Raw genomic sequence first — 12,439 nt, 5'->3', positions numbered from 1 at the left:
TCCTCATTTTATTTCATTAAAAATGTACCTGTGATATTTTCAGATGGATTTTGGCATATTTCATATATGAAATGATTACATACTATTTATTTACATGTATAATTTCCCCCTTTTCCCCATGATTTAAAAGTTTTCTGGACTAATAAATGGAGTCCTACGTGAAAAGATGCGATATTAAATGAAATTGCACAGGCTCGCAGCTAAAGATGCATCTGGTGTTAATATCCTCGATTTTCAGCACCATGTCAGTGGCAGTGCATGTCAGAGGGAATAAGTAAGAGCTTACCCAGGTTATCAAGTGATTCGTAGGATGAAGCTGTGACAGGCTGTATTATGAATTCATTCTGTTGGCCTCTTCGTGAAAGATATTGCTTTTTACAAAATCTTCCATGTACTTTAAAAAAAAAAAACTACATCCCTCTTGTAGCAGACCTCCCCCTCCTATGATGAAAGTCCACAATTTATATTTGGCTTGAGTCACTGTCACATCACTGCAAACATTTTAATGAGTGCTCCTGTCCCATTAACCCTCGCCTCCTTCCAATCTGCCACTTAGTATAGACTGCACTGCTCTGAACAGTCATCTTTATTCTAGGAACAGTTGACATCTACAGGTTGGAATTCTTCACCCACTGTCATCCTACAAGAAAAACAGACTATATTGTTCCTTCCACATTGCTCCTTCATAGCTTCTCAAAAGTGAAGCTATTTTCCTCAAACTCAAAGAGGTCCCAGGGAAAGATTGTCGGATTACTGCAATTTTCAAGGAATTTAGGATTTCTACAATTCCAATTTTTACATTCAGCTTGAAGGACCTACCTATTGTCAACAGCCCTTGACAAATGCCAAGAGCTGTAACTTCCAGGAAGTTTTCCAATTCTCTTATTGTCTACCTTTTAATTTTTCATCTAACCTTCCTTTTATCTTATTTCTCTCTTCAAAAATTAATGCTATCTACCTATGCTTTTTCTCTTGGCGTGGAGGGTGGAGAGGTTAATCTAGGTTCTGATGCAGTTTCCCAAATTTGCATTTTAGTGGTATCACTGTAAGAAAGCTAATAGACAGGAAAGGAGACCAAGTTAATGACAATTCTCAAAACAGCTGTTGTCTAATTCAGCTTCACTACTTCAGTTAATTAATCAGCACCTTGCTGGCAACTCTAGGGGAGATCCTCGTTAGATACTGGTAGCAAACAGACAATGCTTTCATATCAAATATGTTCGACAACATCTAATACAGTGATAACTTTCACATAAGAGGGTAGGGAATCCCAGGACTCAGAACAGCACTCTGCAGAAGCACTTAGTATCGTTGTGTGTCTACACATACTAGATGTGTTACATATGCTGTTGTTCTTTGGTTTCAATTTCTAGCTCACATAAAACATGGATTAAAAAAAATACACTCCAGAGCATCTTTCTGTTATCAAAGATACATTCTTGTATAAGAATAAATAAACGCACATTTGTAGGTTGATGGGCAAGTATACATGATGCATAATGAATGAAACATCTTAATTTGTTAGTTCATTTACTGAATCAAATTAGTTCTTTGAATCATTCAGATAGTTTTTAAAGCCAACAACAACTGAAGTGAGATTGCTGTGGATAGGTGACCACAGCATTTAGTATGATAGCTATTGACTCAATGCTTTCCTCTAGCTTACTGTATTCTAAAGAGAAGCTACTTCTTATCCTACCTAACAAGTCAATAAAGGGATAAATATTTTATGAATGATAATGCATAGAAACCTTAAACCAATAAAATTATATCTATATATGGCCACCATACTCAATATTTTCTTATTTTTTCCATAGTTGTCATTAGTAAAATCGGTTTCAAATTCAATGTAAATGTAACATTCTTTCAAGTTTCCTGTTATGACAGAAGCTTCCCATTTATTTACAGAAGAGTTACATTTTTACACAATTCTCACCATATATTTCACTGTCTTTTATGGATTTTGTGCATGCACCTTATAAATGTACACATAACAAATTACATTGAAAATGACAGAACTTAAAAATTGCTATATTTTTACTGTCAAGTGGTGTGTACTTGTTCAGTTTAATTTCTTTGTATTTACTTATTAAGAATGATAGTTGTGATTATACCACTTTACATAATTGTCATATAAATATTTTAAAATGTAGCAAGGTATAGTTTTATCCAATTTGATGTTTTTGTTTCTTAATTCATATCTGTTTACTAAGCACAAATACTGCTTGACTTGTACTTAGAGAGCTCTGTGCTTTGTGAATTCCCTTTGAATTCCCTTCTTGATTTCTCATGTCATTATTCCTATAATGAAAACCCAGTTTTAGATCCACTGCCAGCATCCCTGGGGTCAGGTGGCTGTACTTTGTCACAAAGACATGAAGTCGTATTAACCAATTTATGTGGACGATATATCCATTTGGCCTCTATGTACTGATGTAGACAATTATAGTTTTGGCTCTTTAATGAATCCTGCATTATGGTAGGAAGAATATCATAGTGTCTATAATACTCCAGGGAACTATAAAGAGAAATGTTCCTTTTAAATTGGCTTTATGGCATTCAAGCTCTATGTATTTACTAATAAGTTCAATATTAACTCAACCTGCTCATCTTTAGCCATCACTTTCGTCAACTACAGCACTGGTTGGTGAAAGAGCATTCATTCCCAGCTCTTTTTACAAAGCTATCATAATTAAATAATCCTGTTGCCCCTATCCCACCCCTTTGAATTCCCCAACTGCTTGTTTTAGTTTTCTTTTTTATTTTTTTGCAGAAGAGTAAACAGGATATTTACTTAACCCCACCTAATCTGTAATACACACCTCAGATCAAAAAGGATTTTTGCCTAATCCATTTTCTCAAGGTGTGATTTGCTTTTAGATTTAGGCTATGCATAGGCCGTTGGCTATGTTCTTCTTACCCTTGGATGTCTGATTTATGTTCCCATTTCTAAAAGAGAAGGACTGAAAAGCAAGGGAAAGAGAGAGAGAGAGGCAATATAGCTTTTGCAGTTTCTCTGTATGATTAGAAATCATTTTTTTTCTCTTGTGAACTCTTTTTTTCCTCCAATGGTGTAGGACTATGCCAGAACTATCATGGCTAAAGGTTGCTTCATTTTGCAAGAACATTCCATGTTAAAAAGTGTCTTTGAAGGAGGGTGATTTAAGGCTCAGCTTATTTACCTAGGAGTTGTGGGATTCCTGTTCAAATAAGAATTTCACATATTCCTCTGGAATAGGAATAGGAATTCCTCTGGAAAATGAAAGGACTAGCCTCTCTTTCTCCTTTCTTGTTGTTCTGAGTTAGAGATTGGTTCCATGTTAAAATTAGAGTAACTTATACTTCTCAAGTTTTTTTTTTTCAAGTTATCGAGATCTCCTTATACTTAGCCATATTTTTTTTGAGAGGGGAGCAGTGAAACCCAGTGGATGGGACTTTAATTCTGTCTTGAAATATTGGGAGAAGAGGTATTTTGTGACTTTGTTGCTATTATTCAATGGCCAGTTCTGCAAAGTCAATCAGTAAATCAGTTGGCATTTTTTAAAGTGCTCACTGTGTTCCAAGCACTCTGATACTCAATATATAAAGAAAGAAAAAGCAAAAAAAAAAAAATAGTCCCTATCTTTAAGGAGCTTATAATGTAATGGGGAACATAATGTAATAAATAATTATATTTAAGGTACATACAGAATAAATGGAAGGTAACCTTGGAGGGCAAACACTAGCAATTGGATGGACTGGGTCATGTCTCTTCTAGAAGTCAGTATTTGAGCTGAATCTAGAAGAAAACAAAGAATTTTTAGAGGCAGGGGAGCCTTCCAGTGTAGCTATTAGAAAAGCATTTGGACTGGAAACGGAGTTGCATATACAAGGAACAGCAAGCAAGCCAATATGATTGGGTTATAGGTAATTTGGAGGGGAGACCTCAAAGGTAGAAAGGGACCAGGTTGGAAAGAGCTTTTAACATCAAACAAAGAAGTTCATCATTGATCCTAAGGAGCTACTAATGCTTATTAGATGATAAGATTGGATCTAATCTTTAGAAAAGTCACTTTGGCAGCTGTCAGAAGGATAGATGTGAGTGGAGAGAGACTTGAGGTAGGGAAACCCATTAGAAGACTATTGCAGTAGTCCAAGTGAGAGGTGATGAGGACCTGAATTACTGTGGCTATGTGAGTGGAGAGAATCTATGGATTCATGAAATGTTGTAGAGACAGAAATAATAAAATTTGACATATAATTGAATGTATGGGATGAGTGCCAATCTAACCATGATTATTTCTTACAACCAGTTCTTTTTGCTCCTATTCTCATGCTGCTAAACTAAGCTGGAGAAATCCATGAAATTGTACTAATTGAGTCCACTACAAGTCTGTGTTGCGTATTCTCAATTATACCCTCACTGTGGCTAGGCAACCCTTTGGACCTCCCTTACTTGTTGATTTTATCATTTTCCATGCGTTCAACAATCATATCCATCCAATTGATTACTATATCTCTATACCTGGCTTTACTTTTTTTTTTCCCCCTGAGCTTGACTATCATTGCCAAATGATTGTTAGACATCTTAACATCCTATAGACATGTCTACATGTGTGATATGGAACTCATTATCTTTCTCTCACAACTCTCCTCCTATCCTCAACTTTCATATTTTTATTGAAGGAATCATCATCACCACCACAGTCAGCTCATGCTTGCAACCTTGGTGTCATTTTTCACTCCTCACTCACACTCACCTCACTTCCAATCTGCTGTCAAATTTTATTTAAATCTTAGAAACATCTCTTGAGTATATTCCCTTTTCTCCACTTACGTTGTTGTCACCCTTGGGCAGGGTCTTATCACCTGTCACCTGAACAATTACAATAGCCTTCTAATGAGTGTCCCTGCCTTAAGTTTCTCCCCACTGCAATCCATCCTCCACTCAAGTGAAGCGTCGATTGTAATGAGAAAGACTTGCAAAAAAAATTGGTTTTCCTTACAAACAGAAGTTGCACTCTCTTAATTCGTGTCAAATACAAAATCAACTTTTTACTTTTAAAGCCCTTTACAACCTGTCCTCTTTTTAACTTTTCCAATATTCTTACTCTTTCTTCTCCTCCATGTGCTCTACCATCCAGCTAAACCAGCCTACCTGTCTTTCATCACACGTAACTTATTATATATCCTAACTCCATGTTCTTGAACTGGTTATTCCCATGTCTGGAATGCTTTCCCTCCTCATCTCTTTTTTCTCAGCTTCTCTGGTTTCCTTCAAGCTCAAATCTCATCTTCTGTAAAAAGTCCTTTCCCAGTCTTCCTATACATAAATCCCTTTCCTCTGAGATTACCCTTCATTTGCATTTTATATATCTTATATGTATATAATTGTTTGCATCTTGTCTCTCCCATTAAAATGTGAGCTCCTTCAGAGAAAGCATTGACCATGTTTTCTTTTCTTTTCTTTTTTTTCCCTTTCTTTGTATCTTCAGTGCTTAGGTGTGTAGCACATTAAATAAATACTTATTGACCAATTGAGTGAGAGTAAGGATCCAACTGGGAATGACAGAATGATTGGAAACCCAGGTGACTGGGGGATGGGTGGTGCCTTCAATAGTTACAGGAAGTTCAGAAGAGGAATGCGTTTGGGTAGAAAGGTGGCATGTTCTGTTTTGGCATAGGGACATGGAGATATATTTTTTTTCTTCTCAGGATTTCTCATTAAACTCTTATTTTCACACATCTTTCCTACAGCTGATTTATGTATTAAATTTGTCATCAAGCTTCCTTTGGAGTTCTGGCTGTAATTTCATTGGAAACTTATCATTGTTGAGAACTGAATGTTGGATGACATTAAAAAAAAAAGCCTCAAACAGGAGTTTATCATTGTCATCAGGTATAGAAAATTTATCAAGTCTCCCAAAACCCAATTCTCTTAAAATTGTTGATGAAGGAGGGGGAAAAACTGATGAACTTATACTATAATGAAGTGTATTATAGTTTCAATTCTTATGGGAGTGGACTGTAACTAATCTTATTGAACCTCAAGGTTTATAGGATCAAACTAATTTACATGGCTAGGTCATTTTGTTTCCCAAAGTAATTCCTTTACTTCCAGTCAGTGATTCATGTTTTTTGCAAGATCTGGCTGAATAAGCCTGAAATATGTTGAGCTTTTGATAACTAAAGGGTTATACAGGTTAAAAAAAAGCTCTTATTTTTTAATTAAAACAAATGGACATATTGTTTCTTTAAATCTTTAAAAAAAATTGGGTGAAGAAGTTGTGAGATTTTAAAAAGTTTACCATGTTCAAGATTCTGGAAAAGAGTGACAGTGATTTGAAACAGAAGTAGAAAAGATCCCAGAGGAAATGAAACAATTTTGATATGGATGTTCTAAAATGAATGGGGTATAACATACTTTTGAATTACTCTGCTTTTCATCTTTAATTTTTTTTAATTTGAACATGTGTTTTGAGGTGCTAGATCATCAGACTTCAATCTCCTTTTTCTCTGTTCATAAAACAACAAAGTTCCTAGGTCATTGTCATCCCTACATATTACCCTGTTCATTGTTTCAATACAATGACCTGCAACAGAAAGCAAGAGAGTTCCAGTATGTTTTGGGACTGGTAGAAAAAAGAACAACTCCATTAAATACCAAGGATTAATAATTTTGACAGGTTGGAAAATGTAGAAGTGTGGAGCATCATACAAAAGAATATTAAATTGGGTCATTAAATACAACCTTCTTTTATGTGTGGAGAAGAATGTTCCAGGTAGTTTCCTTTGATTCCTAACTATGATATAGGAAAGTTTTAAATGTGTCATTCTGCCAAAAATTAAATTATTATTACCAGTTTATGCTCGTGACATATAAGCTTCTTGTGGTCAGCAACTGTTCTCCTTTTAGTCATTGTATTTGAGCTCCTATCACAGTGTCTGGCATTTAATAAACTCTTGTTGAAATGAATTGAATGCTACACAAAGAACCAAGTCATTATTGGTTTAATGTCTCTCTTCTACTAGTGTTGGTTTGGTGAAAAGTCAGTGAAAGATTATTCTATTTCACTGAGATCTCACTTGCACCTAGCAAAGGAGGGCTTATGCTTGCAGCTTTCCAAAATATCACAAATTTGAGTAGGAAGGAATAGCTTATCTTTGCCTAGAACTTTTGAGTTTTCAAAGTGCCTTCAGAGCAACCACCTCTTTGTATCCTCACAAGATTCACTGGGAGACATTTCCCTCTCTCCCCTCCCCCTTTTTTAATGGGGTGCTAAGGTCAAGAGTGCTTAAATCTTGTAAGAGGTCACAGAGTGAGCTAGTTCTAGACATCATGAAAACTAAATAATGTTAGAAAAACATATAATCCAATCCCTTTATTTTATAATGAGTGAGTCTGCTATATTCTAGCTCTCCTAAACCTATATCCTTTTCCCTGATGACCCTGATAACCTTCTAGAATATGACCAATTAAATAGTTTGGATATGTCAATCATCTATCAAATTGAACATGTTTATGGTTACTCTGTTTTTTATCTATAAAATCCATATATCCTAGCATGGTACCAAGTGACAATTCAATTTTTGCTATGATTTTCCTCCCATGTTGTCCATTCATAGGCTTAGTTTATCTAAAGTCACAGCTGAATAGTCTTCGGGAAACCAGGATGGTTGCAACATTCATGGCTTTGTCTGAATGATAATTTGTCACTAAAATGGCTAATAGCTCTTTAGAACAATAAGAATGTCTCCCCATGATCTATTTTTAAAAATTTTCCTCTTCATAGTGCCTTGTATTGAGCTAACTTTGGGAGAACCAAAATTACCAACAGCAACAATCCTGAGTATAGTCACCAATATGCCTATACTTGAGAAGGGCAAGTCACCAACTGTGATAACATTTTCCTAGAGTAAAAAAAAAAACTCACAAAACACAAAATTTCTTTGTTATGCATTTTAGGTGGCTATATTGAATCCAATTCAATGCAAATTGCCTCAACGGAAAATATCCGTTTAAACTGCCAACCTCCTGCAGAATGTTTTCCCCCCTTTCTTTCTTTCTGTTTCTCCAAGGATCAGAAATGAATCTAATAACAGACAAAAAGTTCTGTCATGTGGAGAAGCTTCTCATGTTCTCTTCCACTTTAATTTTTTTTCCCAGCAAAAAGAAAACTATTATAAATAGGGCCTAGGCATACTAGGTTTTTAATGCATAGGAAAAATCCTTTCTATATTGATCAGCCTCTGGGCCAACAATCTCAATAGCAGCTCCTCACGTCTGTACTGTTTGTATCTGCAAGTGGTGAGAGACCAAAGAGCTGTAAGTCAAATCGCCAGTGTTCAGGAAAAGTATAGAATTGCTCAGCAGGAATTTAGTCTTCAGAGAGGCCAGCTGTGTTCTTACTGTGATGAAATGGTAGATAGATGGTATTACTTATGTTTCTTGAAGGTGGATGGCAGTTTTCTTATGGATAATGTAGTATTCTAGTAATTACTGTAGGAAAATGATCTATCCTAATGTCTGTTAGTTCTGCTTACTATAATCTAGTGTGCATTATTACTGGAGTAAGGCTAGCTTTTTAATTGCTGCGCTAATACATATGTTGTGCATTATATAGCAAATGTAGTATTTATATAATGTAATTTACTACTGTTTGTATTATTGTGTTTTTATATACCTGGTAAATTATCAGTGAAGTGGTTCAGTTTCATAATTTAGTCTTAGAATTCATTTTGGAAGTTGACATGTCTTAGTATAAAAGTTATCTGTGACATTCAGACTATTTTATAACAACTGATTTTTTAAAAGCCCAAACTGGTTGTCTAAGGAATAAAAATGGTCAGTGATGTTATCTACTCATAAGTTTTACAAAAAATTTTGTTTGTGTCTGAATTTGGGTGGGGTAGCAGACAGACCCTGAGCTCTCATAGCGCAGAGTAGACTAGTCACTGAGGTCCCTTTTACCTCTTAGCTTTCGAACAAAAATGCTTAATTTCAGAGTTGATAGTCAAGATGAAGATCAGTTGATAGAACTGGAAATATTTAACAGGGAAAAGAGAAGATTTTAGGGAACATGATAGTTGCCTTTAAGTATTTGAAAGGGTGTCTTATGGAAAAGGAGACTGACCCCAGCAAACAGAATTAGGAACAATGGATTATAAGTTGCAAAGAAGCAAATTTAAGTTTGATATGAGGGAGAAAGTCTTTCTAATATTTACAGTTCAAAGATGAATTGGGCTATCTTCTTACTGGAAGTCTTCAACAAAGTCTAGGTGATCCTATGGTGGGGATGTTTTAGGGAGGAATTCTTATTCAGGTATGAGCAAATTGTATTAGATGGCCCCTGCTTCAAAATACTTTTTCAAAACATGTAATGTAAATGTTTATGCTTTTTAATATGAAAAATGGGGCAGCTAGGTGGTACAGCAGATAGAGTGCTGGTCCAGGAGTCAGGATGACTCATCTTCTTGAGTTTAAATCTGGTCTCAGACACTTACTGGCTGTGTGACTCTGGGCAAGTCACTTAACCCCGTTTGCTTCAGTTTCCTCATCTGTAAAATGAGGTGGAGAAGGAAATGGCAATCTACTCCAGTATCCTTGCCAAGAAAACCCCATATGGGGTCACAAAGAGTTGGACACAGCTGAAACAACTGAGCAACAGTAACAATATGGAAGATATGTGGTGTTTTGAATAGCCTGTCTTACCTAGGTATCAGAAGATGTGGGTTCAAGTTATAGCTCTGGAGGAAGTGTGGTACAATGGAAAGGATGCCAGGGTTGGAGTTAGAAAATGTGGGTTTCATTCTGGCTCTATGTGATTGTGAGCAGGTTATTTAACCTCTCTGAGCAGTAGCCATCTTTAAGATGAGCAGTTTGGATCAGATGTTTCCTAAGAGTTCATCTAACTCTGAACCTCTGATTCCATGAACTTTCTTATTGAGTGACCTAACCAAGTCACTTAAACTCATGGGGCTTTAGTTTCCTTATCTTTAAAATGGTGATAAAAGAATGTATCCCCACCTGCCTACCAGAATTAGAAGTAAAATAATATGTAAAAGTGCTTTGGAAAATTCAAAGAAACATAGAACTACAAAGTATTGTTTTAGTGTCATGCATTTATTTCTTTTTTTTCATTTCTGCTAGATTATTGAGACAAAGCATACATTTTAAAAACTGTCAGAAAGATGATGCAGTGTTGAAGTACTACAGAAACCATCAATTATTGACATGACCTCATGTTAACTGAGGATTGAAATGTGCATTATTAAAAGAAAACTCCACCCAAATTGCTAAAGCTATTAATCTGAAAGTTTAGAATGTATTAGATCTTCTAGTGACAGGGGCATTAGAAATACTTTGATAAATATATACTTGCCATCAACCTCTCCTCCCTTCCAGTTCTAAATACCATTTCTGCATCAGGGATATTCACATTTAGTCCTTGTTTCTCAGAGTCTTCAGACCACCAAAGTCAGAGTACCTCAGAAACAAATGCAAACTATACAATATTTGTATTGTTAAGCTATTTACTAATATTCATATATGCTTATATGCCTCAATACATATGAAGAGTATCTGTACTCCACAAAATCCTTCTTCAGCGCCACATGACAGCATGGAGGTGACCTTGGGTTCTTGAAGGATATGTCAGCAGAACACAAGTTCTGGCAGATTTTACCATGCTAGAAAGGCTTTGATTATGGTCCCAGCAACAGTCTATGTCAGTTTCCCAAGGACTAGGCTAGCTAAATATGAAGTACTTCATCAAAAAAAGAATTAGTCGCTGGGTGAAGGATTTTTAGCCATTCCAACCCATGCAACAGAAGCAATGGCCACAGATAAAATTTCTTTATATGATAATACTATGTGACTCTTTCCTAGTTTTATTTCACAGAGGGTTACAAAGGGGTCTTAGATTCAAAAGGTGCTACTGTTTTTGTTATTAATCTGGATCTGTGATTTCATCAGTGCAGGGAACTCTCAGGGTGGAAACTCCCTCCATTAATGCAAATGGATCAGTCACCTATATCAGTAATAGGGTAAAAAGTGCTAAGAATCAGTTTTTTTATACATTAAAAATTTTGTTCTTGAAGTATTCAAGACAAACAGTATACTTTGAGACGTGATCTCAAATTTATAGTATCAGCAAGTTAATGTTTATAGATGGTACAGAAATCATGTGATCTCTTAGCTCTGCACTCTTTCCTGAATTTATATGGGGACCTTCTATCTTACTCTTTGTTTCATGGATCCATAGATTTAGAGTTCAATAGAAACTTGAACATTCTTCCATTTTATAGACTGAAACTGAGATCCATGACAGTTAAGTGACTCACCTATGTCACACAGGTATAGTAAATGACAGAGTTAGGATCTGAATCCAGGCCAGTCCTCTGATTCTAAATCCGGAACCTTTAATACCTACTGCACCAGACTTCTTTGTTGTCCTTAAGAACTCTCTTCTAAAGGACTGTTGTTGAACCTCTCTGCTCTTAGATGTGGGGGTCTTCCAGTAGCACACCATTTAGTGCCGTAATCAGACTCAGGGACTTTCCAGGATGGTAAAGTTGAAAGAGTTTATGCTTCAGTAGCAGAGTATTCAAGATCCCATGGTCATTTCTACTCCACAATACGGCACTAGAGGAAGACTCTTATAGAACTAGTAATAGTACCATTATTTAAAATGTGGAACAAAGTAAGAGTTTAACATAGTTTCTTCTAGTGGGTTATCTCATTTCCTAAAGTTTATAGCTCATAAATTCTCTTATAGAATGGTGTCATGACACTGCAAATTAATCTTATTCCAGTTCAGTCCAGCCCAAGCATACCATCTCCATTGCTTAAGAGAGTCACAGGAATCAGGAAGGCTTTTCCTACGTGGTTATGGCTGGAAGGGTGTTTGTGTTAAAACATTCTACCCAGCTACACTCAGGAATGAGGCAATCTAATAAGCCATGTGGAATATTAGGGATGGGAAAGGGGGAGAACATTATCTCCTGCTAACCTTCTGTCCCCTGAGAAGTTAACATGAAAGTTGCTTGAAAGCATTCTTGTCTGACACAACTCAGTAGAAATTAAACTGTAGTGACTAGGGACTAAAGAGCATTGGATTGCAAGACAGAACATCTAATTCTGAATTCCAGCTTTATTACTTGCTGACATTGTACAAATCACTTCAGTTTTATGGGCCTCAGTTTCCTCATTTGCAAATGAGAAGAGGTTGGTTTAGAGTTACAGCTCAATCCTGTCACACACACACACACACACACACACACACACACACATTTTCATTCTCTCTCCATTATTTCCAGTGCCTTTATATTGTCTTCTAGTTCTTTACAGCTGTACAGCGGGGCGGGACACCTCCTATGCTTCATTTTCCAACCTAATCGCAATGTCCATTCTTACATTTTTATTTATCACAACTAAGCATCCTGAGGAATACAATCAAAT

The sequence above is a fragment of the Vombatus ursinus genome, unplaced genomic scaffold, assembly GCF_900497805.2.
Source record: "Vombatus ursinus unplaced genomic scaffold, bare-nosed wombat genome assembly UNPS02014818.1, whole genome shotgun sequence".
Classification (NCBI taxonomy): domain Eukaryota; kingdom Metazoa; phylum Chordata; class Mammalia; order Diprotodontia; family Vombatidae; genus Vombatus; species Vombatus ursinus.
The sequence above is the reverse complement of the archived record's forward strand: the minus strand, read 5'-3'. Positions refer to the sequence as shown.